Here is a 12,421-nt window from a genome sequence, read left to right on the forward strand (position 1 = left end):
ACTGACTCACCTTTCCTTAGACTCTATGGTTCCATCCCCATGTATGCTCACATTTAGCCTCACAGTAATACTGTGAGTTGCAAAGAAGCAATCTGAACATACTGAGCCTGTTACCATGTTACGTTTCAACCCTTTGTGCTCCAAGACTCCACAGTGTATTTAGAAATTAAACATTCTTCTTGGTGGTCGGGGTATGAGGTCTTTGTTTCCTCATGCCAGATCACCATGTCCAGGTCTGAGGATGCTTCCCTGGCCTGCCCCTCCCCCAGCAGTGATGTGTGCATGCCAGGCAAGTGCTCTGCCACAGAGCCATAACCCAGCCCTGGAAGCTCAGGCTACATTTCAACTTTGACTAAATGGTTCTGAGTTCTAGGTAGGATGCCGCGCAGACAATTTTCAGAATCAGTTTACAAAATAATGACCTCAAAAATCCAGTCGCTAGGTCAAAATGGCAACGCTAATCTGGACGAACTTGGGGAAAATATGTTTTTCTTCAGAAAAACTGTCACAGACCTATTTCCAAAAAGGGCATAAGGAAAATGGAGGCAAACAAATAAAACTCCTGTCAGAGTGGGTAGTGTGGCCTGGGTTAGGCAAAGAAATCCAATACCCAACTTCTAACTAGTAATACAACCTTCTTGGCGTTCAAGCAACCAGAGCAAGCAGGATTTCTGAATCATCAGATCCTTTGTGATGCTTGTGTCTAGTGATCCCTGACACAGTTCAGAAGGAGAGAGAGAGAGACAGAGAGAGAGAGAGAGAGAGAGAGACAGAGACAGAGACAGAGACAGAGACTCACACTGCATGCAGCCAAAGCAGCATGGGAGGTAGAGGTGTGTGTGTGTGTGTGTGTGTGTGTGTATCTGTGTGTGAACAGCCATGCATACACACAAATTGCTGATGGACACAGCCCTAGGGCCTGGCTAAGGAGGATAAATAAAAGACTTAAGATCTCTGTACCAAGAAAAGAATGCAGGGCATTACAACATAAATAGAGCAAGGGAAAAGGGAGCAAAGGACAGAAAAAATGAAAATCTGGAAGTGGAAGGAAAGAAAGCTGCGACCACAGCGAGCAGGAAGCTGGATTTTCTCAGACCGCCAACCCCTATCAGCATTTTAGTGGGAAGCCAGGCAGCTCCAGGCAAACACAACATTTATCCGTGAGCTGCTGGATGGAGGCCGCCATCACTGATGGGGTTGAAGCCTGTGTTCTAGTCCTCTGGCTCCCCAGCCAGGCTTCCTGAACTTCTGGAGAAGCCATCTGCCAGGTGGAGCACAGGATGGAAGGGTGGGTCAGGGCAATCCAGGCTTCCCGGCACTGCAGGCTGACTGACCGCACACACCCACAACCGGTTCCTTCCTGGTCACGGCTGCTGCTCTCTCATCTCTCTCTTCCAGCCAACTTCAAGTTGGCTGCCTGTCAAATATGAATCACGGAGGATGCGTTTGAGTGTGTAGTTTGAATCGCAAAGATAGAAGTGTAAAAATACTCCCCCCAAACTGGTTAAAAAATAAAACAAAGCAACTAAGTGTTGTGGAAATCCTGGGTAATTATAATACACTTGCAAGATGCGTGGACATTTATTCTGACTCGGCTCGTGTTTGCTTTTCAGCAGGACACCAATAAAACAGAAATCTCACACTTGATACCACTTTTACTGTCCTATGCCTGCCTGTGTGTCACATCAGTTCTGATTCCCTAGTCTCCAGCACCTAACGATTTATTCTGGACACACCCCCCACCCCTCCAACCCCACCCCTATGCTAGTGACTGTAGAGGGAGGGGCTACTTAGTAATTCTACACCTGTTCAAGTCTCCGCCCACCAACTTGTTAAGCTTCCCTAACCAGTGTAGGGCCAAGCATGAAAAGCTCCAGGCTGAGGAGCTGGGGCAGGAGGTGGCTCTGTCTGCCGATGGGTTTGCCTTCAGAGAGCTTTGTTCAGACCCTCCAATGAATCTACTACAATGGCCGTTGATGACAGTCATTTATATTCCAGAACAAAGAACAAGTTAAATTCATCGCAAAATGAGTATAAATCATTGAGACGGAGCAGTCTGCCGCCTGAACTTCCCATCGGAAATCACATTAAAGGAAAACTTCAAAGAAACATCAGAAACTTGGAACCTTTTCACCTGAGGCGCCCCAAAAAGAGACCATCCATATTCCCAGGTAGGAATTGTTTGAATTCATGCTTTCCTGTTAAAATGAAAGAAACAAACAACAATTATGTAACATATACAATCAAATTGAAACTAACTTGGGGGCACTTTTGAGGACTGGAAGTACCAAATAAATATGGCCTTAAGGAGTCAGATCAAACCATCTTTTGGTTATCATCTTCAAGAGTTCCAACTGTCTTTGCATTTCAAAGCACTGTTGTCTTTTGCCTTTGATTTGATTGGCTGTGAGTCCTTCCAGGATCTATTGTGGATAGGCAGCTATGCTGTTTTGGCTTGTTAGCATCCACCGGTTTGTGGCACTGTTTCGCTTGCAACCCTAAGAATTCTGTGTAGCATTTCCTGCCCAAGATCAGATTGTTGAGTGAAGCCGATGTTGTGTGTGCACCAGAAACCAATAGCAGTAAGATCTCCGTGCGTGCTTCAAATTCCAACCCTGCACCAAAGCCCGAGACCATTTGTAGTCACGGGCTCAATTCAACAACGGGGTTAGAAAAATGTAATAGGTCACTGGAGAAACCTGAATCTCAGTCTTGATAAGAGATCCTGACATTGGCCTTTGATGGTCTGCAGTGAGTCTGTATCGAGAGGAAGACACCTGCCACAGGGAAGTCTAACTGTTCACCCTGCGGAGCTAAGTGAGCTCTGCTGTCTGAATTATTTGCATGGCTTGAGTTCAGTATCATTTGCATTGGAGTTTCTAGGGAAAACTGGATATGGCCTTTTTGTTGTCATTCATTGTTCTATTTATCTTGCAGTTTTTTAAAATGTGGAATAGATGAGTGACAATGCTGAGGGCTGGCTCTGTTGTGTTAAAAAAATGAAAGAATATTTCAGTCCAGTATTATTCCATAAGAATTATACTGATTTCCCTAGTAGCTGACATTTTATATTGGTTTAGGCAATTAACTAGAAACTGATTTGGGGGTGGGGGTGGGAAGGTGCACCAGGTCACAAACTAAAGTTACATTTCTTTTATTCTCATGTTTTATGTATGAGTGTTTTTGCCTTCGGGTCTGCCTGCATCACTTTCATGCCTGGTGACTATGGAGACCAGAAGAGGGCACCAGATCCCCTGGGACTGGAGTTACAAGTAGTTGTGAGACAGTGTGGGTGCTGAGAATAAAATCCAAATCTGTGTTCTTACAACTCCCCCCCCCATGTCACACACACACACACACACACACACACACACACACACACACACACACACACACACACCACTACCACCAAAGAGACACTTTTTGGTGGAGCTGTTACTTTCCCATTGTTTCTCTGGTATTGTGCTCTTTTGGTGGGGGATGAGAAGACCAAGGTTAGAATGGGCCAGAGGGTGTGAGTCTTTGAATGTGTTGGGGAAAGAAGGGGAGGATGGAATGAAAGCTGCTGGGAGGGGTGGCATTTGGATGTCTAAGGTAAAGCCATCTTTGGATCCAGAATCACTGTGATCTCCCAGTGGTGATGTGGCAATTTGAATAAGAATGACTTCCATAGGCTCATATGTTTGAATGCTTAGGAAGTGGCCCTATTTGAAAGGATTAGAAGGTGTGGCCTTGTTGGAGGAAATGTGTCGGGGGGGGGGGGAGCGGGGGCTGCGCTTTGAGGCCCAGTGGCTCTTCCCTCTTCCTGCTGCCTGTGGATCTGAATGTGGAATCCTCAAGCTACTTCTCTAGCACTATGTCTGCCTGCCATGCTCCTGCCACGATGACATTGGACTAAACCTTTGAAACTGTAAGCCAGCCACAATTAAATAATTTCCTTTCTAAGACTTTCTGCGGTCATGGTGTCTCTTCACAGCAATAGAACACTAGGATGAGAACCAAGCACTCAGACTGGCCTTGTTTTCCTGATATCCAAGGTGATCGGGAATCACTTTCTGACAGGCTGGGGATGGATGGAGCTGGTTGGCTTTCAGCCATTTCTTCTACAATCACCAGCTTTTTCCCTCTCTGCTGTGGTTGGTTGGTTGTCAGACCTGGATTTATACATGCCAGCATCCACTGTGCTTTCTCCCCCTGTCTCCAGCACAGCCGCTGCTCCACCACAGACTTAGAGAACCTTGGGCCTGCAGCCATGGTCCCTGCCTTGCCATACAGTCACCTGGCCCTGATGGGCACAGCCTCTTATCCTGGACTTTATGGAAATTTCCTTTTCTAACACTGAGCTGAGAGAACTGATTTGGCCAAGTAAAGTGGGAAAGGGTCACTGAGGCCTGAGGAGATGAGCTGTGGTCTAGACAGTGCCCTCAGCTGCTGGTGTGTGCTACCAGCCTCCCCAGAGACTGCTAGGACCTACTGTATTCTTATATCTGGCCTTGTGCTATTTTTGGGGGGTGGTGGTGGATGTTTGGTTGTTTGGTTAGTTAGTGGTGTTTGCATTTCTAAGGTTTGAACGTAGTGCCTGATGCATGTTCTGGGTAAGTACCCTATCACTGAGCTCCAGACCTCTTTATAACTTTTTTAAATGATTTTTATTTTTTATTTGTATATGTGTGTGTGTGCATGTGTGTGTGTGTGTGTGTGTGTGTATTTGTGTGTGTATGGGTGTGTGTGTGCATATGTGTGTGTATATGTGCATGCGTGTCTGTATTTGTGAGTGTATGGGTGTGTGCCTGTGATTGTATGTGAATGTGTTTGTGCGTGCGTGTGTGTGTGTGTGTGTGTGTGTGTGTGTGTGTGTGTGTGTGTGTGTACATGCAGTGGAGTCCAGAGAGGAAGTCAGCTCCTCTGGAGCTGGGGTTACAGGAGGTTGTAAGCCCCTGACATAGGTGCTGGAAACTGAACTTGGGTCCTCTGGAAGATCTTAACTTCTGTTCTATCCCTCCAGCCCCTTCTTTTTGCTTTGTGTTTTGAGACAAGGTCCACTAAGTTGATCAGCCTGGCCTTGATATCACTGTAGGCCTGGCCTGTCTTGAATATGTAATCCTCCTGTTTCAGCCTCCAGAGCAGCTGGGATGACAGGTCTGTGCTGCTTGGCCCAGCTTGTTGTGCCCCTTTCTGCCCATAGTTCCTTCTATGGGTACGGCATCAGGGGGTGGACGCTATCATCCCTGCCACCTTGGTACCAGGACAAGTTAGAGTTTACCTGCCCAAAGTCTGGGCACACTGCTATTTGATTTCTACCTTCCTCTCAATTCAACTGTGGTTCCACTGACCTGTGGCTTGTACCAATTGCTCCCCCACAGTGGGTGACTTAGAAGTATTGTTCACTGTCCATCCTGGTAGGGTGCCTATAGGCACCTGCAAACAGAAACACAGACTGGTTGTGGTAACTATTCCTAGTGTGTGCTGCTACGCCCTTACACAGAAACAACAGACACAATAAGGCAGGGGTGGGGGGCGGTGAGGGTTGGAGAGTGAAGATGTCTTCTACAGTTAATAAATGGTAACACTGGGCTTGGGTTGGCCTCTTTGGACTGCAGTATTGCAGCCTCTCCTACTGTGTTCCACTGGCCTCTGTTGTTGGCTGCTGAGACTGTTTGCCTGATAAGAAGCAAGATTTGAGAACACACGTGTTCCAGTCAGCACTCCTCATCACTCCTATGTTCCCAAAGTGAACATGTGTCTCCACCTAAAGTCTCATATCGTCCATCCAGTGGATTGTTTCATTCATTCATTCATTCATGCATGCATGCATGCATTCACAAGCTATTTATTTAGCTCTTATATCATATTGGGCAATAAGCCTTCAAGGGTCTAGCTTCTGTGTAGCCCTTTTCTTCTTAGCCATTTTGCCTCTGGAACCATCTCCCCTGCAGGTAGTTAGTTACCTATCTAAAAGGCAAATCTGTTTTATTTCTTAATAACTCTTTGAGGAACCTTAGGATACTCACTCTATTAAAGTTCAAACCTAACAAGAAGTATAAGAAATATCTTTGTTGTGAAATATCTTGTTTTCTCCGAGAAACATGGTGCCTGGGAAACTCACAGGAATCCACGAGGATGGCCCCAGCTGAGACTCTGAGCAATCATGGGGGGGGGGGTGCCTGAACTGGCCTTCTCCTGTAATCAGATTGATGACTGCCCTAATTGTCATCAGAGAGCCTTCATTCAGTAACTGATAGAGGCTGTTGTAGAGATTCACAGCCAAGCACCAGGCAGAGCTGCAGGAGTCCTGTCGAAGAGAGGGAGGAGGTTTTGTACTAGCCAAGGGGAATCAAGGTCATGACAGGGAAACCTATAGAGACAGATGACCCGAGCTCATACGAGCTCACAGACTCTGGGCAGTCAGCTAGGGAGCCTGCATGGGACTGACCTAGGCTATCCTAATGTGTGTGACAGTTGTGTAGCTTGGTCTGTTTGTGGGGCTCCCAGCAATGGGATCAGGACTTGTCCCTGGTGCTTTAGCTGGCTTTTGGGCACCTAATCCTTGTGCTGGGTTGCCTCCCTCACCCAGCCTTGATGCAGGGGGAGGAGCCTTGTCCTGACTCAACTTGATGTGCTATGCTTTGTTGACTCCGATGGGAGGCTTGCTCCTTTCTGAATGGAGGCAGAGGAGGAATAGATTGGGGGGGTGGACAGATGGAGGGTGGGGGAGGGAACAGGAGGAGAGGAGGGAGGGGAAATAGGTCAGTATGTAAAATAAATAAAAATTTTAATAAAAAGGAAATATCAAATCTGTTTACTGACCCCAGCCCTAACCCTGTCTCCAGCCCCTGCCCCCCATGTGTTTCTACAGGCTTCACCAGTCTCAAATGCCAGCTCTCTATGCTTGCTTTACCAGGGTTAGGCATATGTATGTGTCCTACCCACCTAGTTCCTACCCGAGCAGCTCCATCTCCCTTCTGACCCCCCACCCCCACCCCTCTGGCTGGGTCCAGCCTTTGGACTTCTCCATCTTATAGCATCTATATCACTGTATTATAATGGTCTGTTTTACTTGTCATTCTCCCACTAGCTGGTGATTCAGGGATTATGTGGGTCTTGTTAACTCTTGTATGCCTGTTGTGTGTCACAATAGCTGGCACATAGTATGCCTCCAGCAAATATGCAGTCGAATCAGACTGTAATGAGTACTCCTGACATCTTCCTGTGCTCTGCCTCTATCCAGAAGGCTGTTTCTGCAGATGTCTCTCCTCTTCTCTACTCTCTCTCACACACATACACACACTCAACACACAGATGAAGACATACATACACAGATGCAGACACACATACAGATAGATGCAGGCACATACACTCACACACAGAGATGCAAGCACACACACAGATGCAGGCACACACACACACACACACACACACACACAGAGAGAGAGAGAGAGAGAGAGAGAGAGAGAGAGAGAGAGACTCAGGCACACACATAAGTCCTTCTGCCCACTTCTCCATTCCACTTTTGTAATCACCTCAAATTCTTCCTCTGACATCTTTTCCTTTCCTTTATGCCAGTACCCTCCTTGGCTGCAATACTGTTAACTTGGTGTTTGTGTGAAAACACTTTGGAAACAGGGATTACTCTTAAACCTGGACTGTATCTTATGTCCTCCAATGGCATCCATTCAACATTTGGTGGTAATTAACAACCATGGACTGAATTCTCTGAAACTGTGAGTCAAAAAAGACTGCCCCCTATAGGTTGTTTGGAGAGGCATTTGGGTCACAGTGTGCAAGGCATCAAGAGTCTATGCCTCTCTAAAAGACGGGTCTTTTGCTCCCTAAATCTGAAAGAGCTCGTACAGCAGAGACCCCAGCCATGGACCTGGCTCAATTAAAGAAAGCAAAGGGAGTGGGCTGAGCTTAACACTCAAGTCCATGGGCTTCTGGCTGAAAGTGAAATTCAAAGCCTCCACCTGGGAGATGGGATGGCTCCCATACCCTGTGTGATGGGCTGCTCATTCTGAAACTTTAAGCAAAATAGTTGTTTTAATTAGCTAGATGTTAAAATGTCCCAATGATTTTACAGTTGTATGTTCTAAAGTGCAAGGAGTCATCTGCTTGGGGGAAAACAGCCCCAGGTACTTCTTGATTGCTTGTGATGAGGAGTTCACAGCTCACAGGAGGAAGGAGCCTGTACAGTTCACAGGAGAGAGGGGCCTATACAGCTCACAGGACAGAGGGGCCTGGGTAGTACGCAGTAGACAGCTGTGCCAGCATGTTGACTGACACCACTTGTCATTTTTAAGTTAAAATTCAATTCCTAGCCAGATGTAGTAATGCATGCCTCTAATCCCAGTACTTGAGGTGCAGAGGCATAAGGATTCCAAGTTTGAAGCTAGCCTGGACTGCGTAACAAGACTCTTGTCTCAAAAAAAAAAAAAAAAAAAAGGGTTTCAAGGCAAGTTATATTTTCTTTCAAATCCAAAACTCAACACATACAGATACTCAAACATGCACACCCATATATTATAAGCAAGTAGCTTTTTGGCATTTCTTTTGTAAAACTGCCTTATCCCATCTCTTGCGGTGTAAGGTTTGTTTTAGGAAATAGGGTAGGTACAAGAACTATAGCAGCAAGATGCTTTCTGACCGCTCTCATGATGAGCAGCTTCTGCCCAGGGAACTGAGGGGATGAACAAGCAGACAGGCTCCCCTCAGAGCCTCTGCCCCAGGGACTGTGGAGCTGGGCAAGCTGAATGGTTTTGTTGTTGTTGCTGTTTGTTTTGTTTTAAGACAGGTCTCACTATGTGGTCCTGACTCCCCTGGACTCGCTGTGCAGACCAGACTAGCCTCAAACTAACAGAGATCCACCTTCCTTTGCCTCCCTAGGATTAAAGGTGCGCACCACCACACCCAGCTCCAGGTTGAACATCCTCAATGCAAACTTCAGATCCAGACTGTTCCTGACTATGAAACACTTTGGGTGCTAATGTAACACCACATGGGCTTGCTCTACCTGGCCTTCTGTAATGGACATGACCTAAATCAAAGCCCAGGCTAAAATATTATGTAAATTTATCTCCAGACTTTATAGAAGCTGCCTCCACAGTTGAAACCTAATGAGTTGGGTTCTGTCGTATGTTTACTCAAGCATTCTGCCATCTGAAACTGTTCTGGTCCCACTTCTGATGTGGGTTGTTCACCTGAGCTATGTTCTCTGTTGTATTTTTGTCATCCCAGCATCCCACAGAGAGGTGCATTGGGTGACATTTCAGTGGCATCTCTGGGGACAATGGAGAGTTTGGCCAGGCCCTTGAGTGTTTCCTGGGGTTGTGCTTAGTCATTCAGGCTTGGTGGCCACATGCTGTGATGGCACGATGACAGCAGCTGTGGCTCCTCCCTTGCGCTGTCCCCACTACACCCACCCCAGTGCCTCACATGTGGAGGTGCTTACATGCTGCTGAAGTTGTCAGATCAGGGGAAAAAACTACATGTGATGTGTGTCATATGCCATGCCACCACCTCTCCACCAGCCACACCCTGCCTATCTGGTCCAATGGCTTCTTTAGGAAGCCTCTTAATTAGCAAAATTTATTTATTGTCAAATGTATTGAGGGGATAAAGTCTTGACTTTGTTTTATATTTTCATTTATTTTTAAAAAAATCAAATTTAACGATGCTCCCCTACCTCGTACTTTGAAGAAGAACAAAATGCTGATAACTATGGTATTTTTTAAAATGTATTGCTTATTTGCATATAAGCAAGGGGAAATATTCTTATACATATACAAACTGACTGGGAGCAAGTGCAAGCAGAAAACTTCCGATTCCTGGCTCACTTTGAAGGTGCTTTCTTTGTGGAGCATGCATGTGTGTTTATGTATATTGCATAACGTAGCCCTCTGGAAATATGTATGTATAGAACTGTATTTATGGTTCTGAATTCACTGCCTTAACTGGGTCTGATCCAAACACTGTTGTTTGTTCCTTTTGTTGCTTTGCAAATAACGTGATCTGAGCTCTCCTGTACACCTTTCCATTCTCTCCCTGCTCCAAGATTTATTTATTTTATTTTATGTGTGTGGGGGAGTGCTTGTACATGTCTGTGTACCACATCCATGTAGTGCCCATGGAGGCCAACAGAGAGTGCCAGAGATGGTTGTGATGGGAGCTACCATATGGGTGCTGGGAACTGAACAAGGGTCCTTTGGAAGGGCAGCCAGTGCTCTTGACCACTGAGCCATCTTTCCAGCATATTTTTAGATTCTGTTGTATGCATACAGTACCTGAGGAGGCCAAAAGAGGGCATTAGCTCCTCTGGAACTGGAATCACAGATGGTGGTGGCTCTCATGTAGGTGCTGGGAACTGAAGTCAGAGCCTATGCAAAAAAGCAGCCAGTGCTCTTAACTGCTGAGCCATCTCCCCAGCTTTCAGTTTTGTTCTTATTTTTCAAATGATCGAATTCTGTCACAGGCAGCCAGGGAACATTTTTCTAAAAGACAATAGAAATAAGATAATGTGGCTTGTCCCGCTCACATTCACGGTAGTCTCCCCCAGGAGAGAGGCAGTAGATGACGGAGGGAATAGATGAAGTGTCTTATTATCAAAGATTTGTTGACATAGCAGGGCAAGATATCTGTATCTGGGCTTGCCTGGAGCAAATGGGACGCTTCCCAGATGTCACTTACTTAGTTCGAAAGGGAGGGAGCGGTGAATGCAATTGATGCTCTTTGCGAATATGTGTCTTTAAAAAGGTTCTGGCCTTTTCCAAGCATTGCAGAAATGTATATTTTAACAAGAGATCGAATGAAGTGAGAGGGAGAAGAGGGCAAAACAGCAAAGACATGGGTTACCAATACCTGAATCTGTGGGGGTCTCACAAGAAAGTGGGAAAGATGGGGGTTGCTAAGACATCTAAACAAACAGTGAGGGGGGGCAGGGGCTGGGGCCTCTGTGTAGTTTTTGTTTTTGTTTTTGTTTTGTTTTGTTTTGCCAGCTGTGTGATCTGAACCACACTGCTATCACAGTGACCAAATCTCCCTATGCTGTCTGTCACTGGGCAAGAGAGACAAGCATTCCTAACATAAGCAACTTAGTTCCTTTCCCACACAGGAGCCTTGCAGGCTGCTGTTGCTGTCTTTGAAAGCAATGTGTGTGGAGGGAGATGGAAAGTGTCCCGAAGTCCACTGCTCTATCTGGAGCCCAAGTTGGATTACATATTTATGAGCTTAGCTTCTTTTCATGTGGAAGTCTAGGGTTTAAAACACCATGAAATGCATTAATGTGTGGAAGGCTACACAAGATACACTTTAGTCAGTCAGCCGGAACCCTGCCCCTTCCCTGAACCACTGTGTTTGTGAACCCTTAATCTCCTTACACTGTAATTATAATCTCAATGGACCACATTGCTGCAGACTACTCATTACTGAATGGGCTGGTTCCTAAGATCTGTGTCAGTGCTGTGTAATGGACTGTGGAGTATCTTGGGATTTTAAATAAAATTATAAAACGTGGAATGCCATGAATTTTATCCGGAGTGGCAATGTTTCTCCTGTTAGTGTTTAAGCAATGTGATTAAGTAGTAGTTGTCTTAGATGAAGGGGAAGCTGGGAAAGTGAGAGACTTTTTCCTTTATTAGCAGCCACTACTACTGACCCATTCCCAAAATATTAGCATTAATCCATTCTCAGAGCCACTGCTTCTGCCCACCTTTGTCTGTTTGTGTATTTTGCATTATCTTTGAGACAGGATCTATGTAGCTCAGACTCAGTCCCACAGGCTGGCATGACAGGCATGTCCACTGGAGTTAGCTAAGGCCCTGCCTTTTATTGCATGTCCTCCCAAATCAAACCAGCACAGATTTTGGAAGAGGCATACAAACTATAGAAATACTCCACTAAATTATTATATTTTGAATTGTTATACTCCAAATTATATATTATTATAATGAAGATTATTATTATATAATATATAACATATGTAATATAATAATATATAAATATATTCTGAGTTAAATTATATTCTAAATTATCATAATTTGATTTTTGGAAAATGGTATACTTTTTTTTTAAGCTCCTTGGAATCTTCAGTGTGGGATCTTGCCAGGTCTGAATAACAACAGCTGTTTTAGCCATTTGTCATGGTCATTTTTCAAAGTCAATAAGGCTTATGGTACCTCCCCAAGAGACATTATTTTTTAATTTAGACTTACTTTGTGGGAGTTTCATACGTGGGTGTTGTGTGTGAATACATCATTTCTATCCTTCCCTCTCCCCTTCAACTCCTCCCATGCCCGTCCATCCCTCTTACATGTATGACCTTTTTCTGTAACTATTATTACACACATGCACAGCCTACTGAGCCCATTTAGTGTTGCTCATGTGTACATATGGTTAGAGCTGACCACTGGGACTGGATACCTTCTCTGGA

The 12,421-nt window shown here is 45.3% G+C and overlaps 1 protein-coding gene across 5 annotated transcripts in view; it reads left to right on the forward strand.

Annotated features, from left to right (window-relative positions):
* Positions 1 to 12,421, forward strand: part of Fry (FRY microtubule binding protein) — a 378,278-nt gene that overhangs the window by 83,337 nt on the left and 282,520 nt on the right. For all 5 annotated transcript variants that reach the window (XM_035443188.1, XM_035443189.1, XM_035443184.1 and 2 more), the window contains one exon: positions 1,999 to 2,171. The gene's annotated coding sequence lies outside the window, so the exon portion shown is untranslated. The remainder of the gene's footprint in view (positions 1 to 1,998; positions 2,172 to 12,421) is intronic.

Source organism: Cricetulus griseus, chromosome 4 (genome assembly GCF_003668045.3).
Source record: "Cricetulus griseus strain 17A/GY chromosome 4, alternate assembly CriGri-PICRH-1.0, whole genome shotgun sequence".
Lineage (NCBI taxonomy): Eukaryota > Metazoa > Chordata > Mammalia > Rodentia > Cricetidae > Cricetulus > Cricetulus griseus.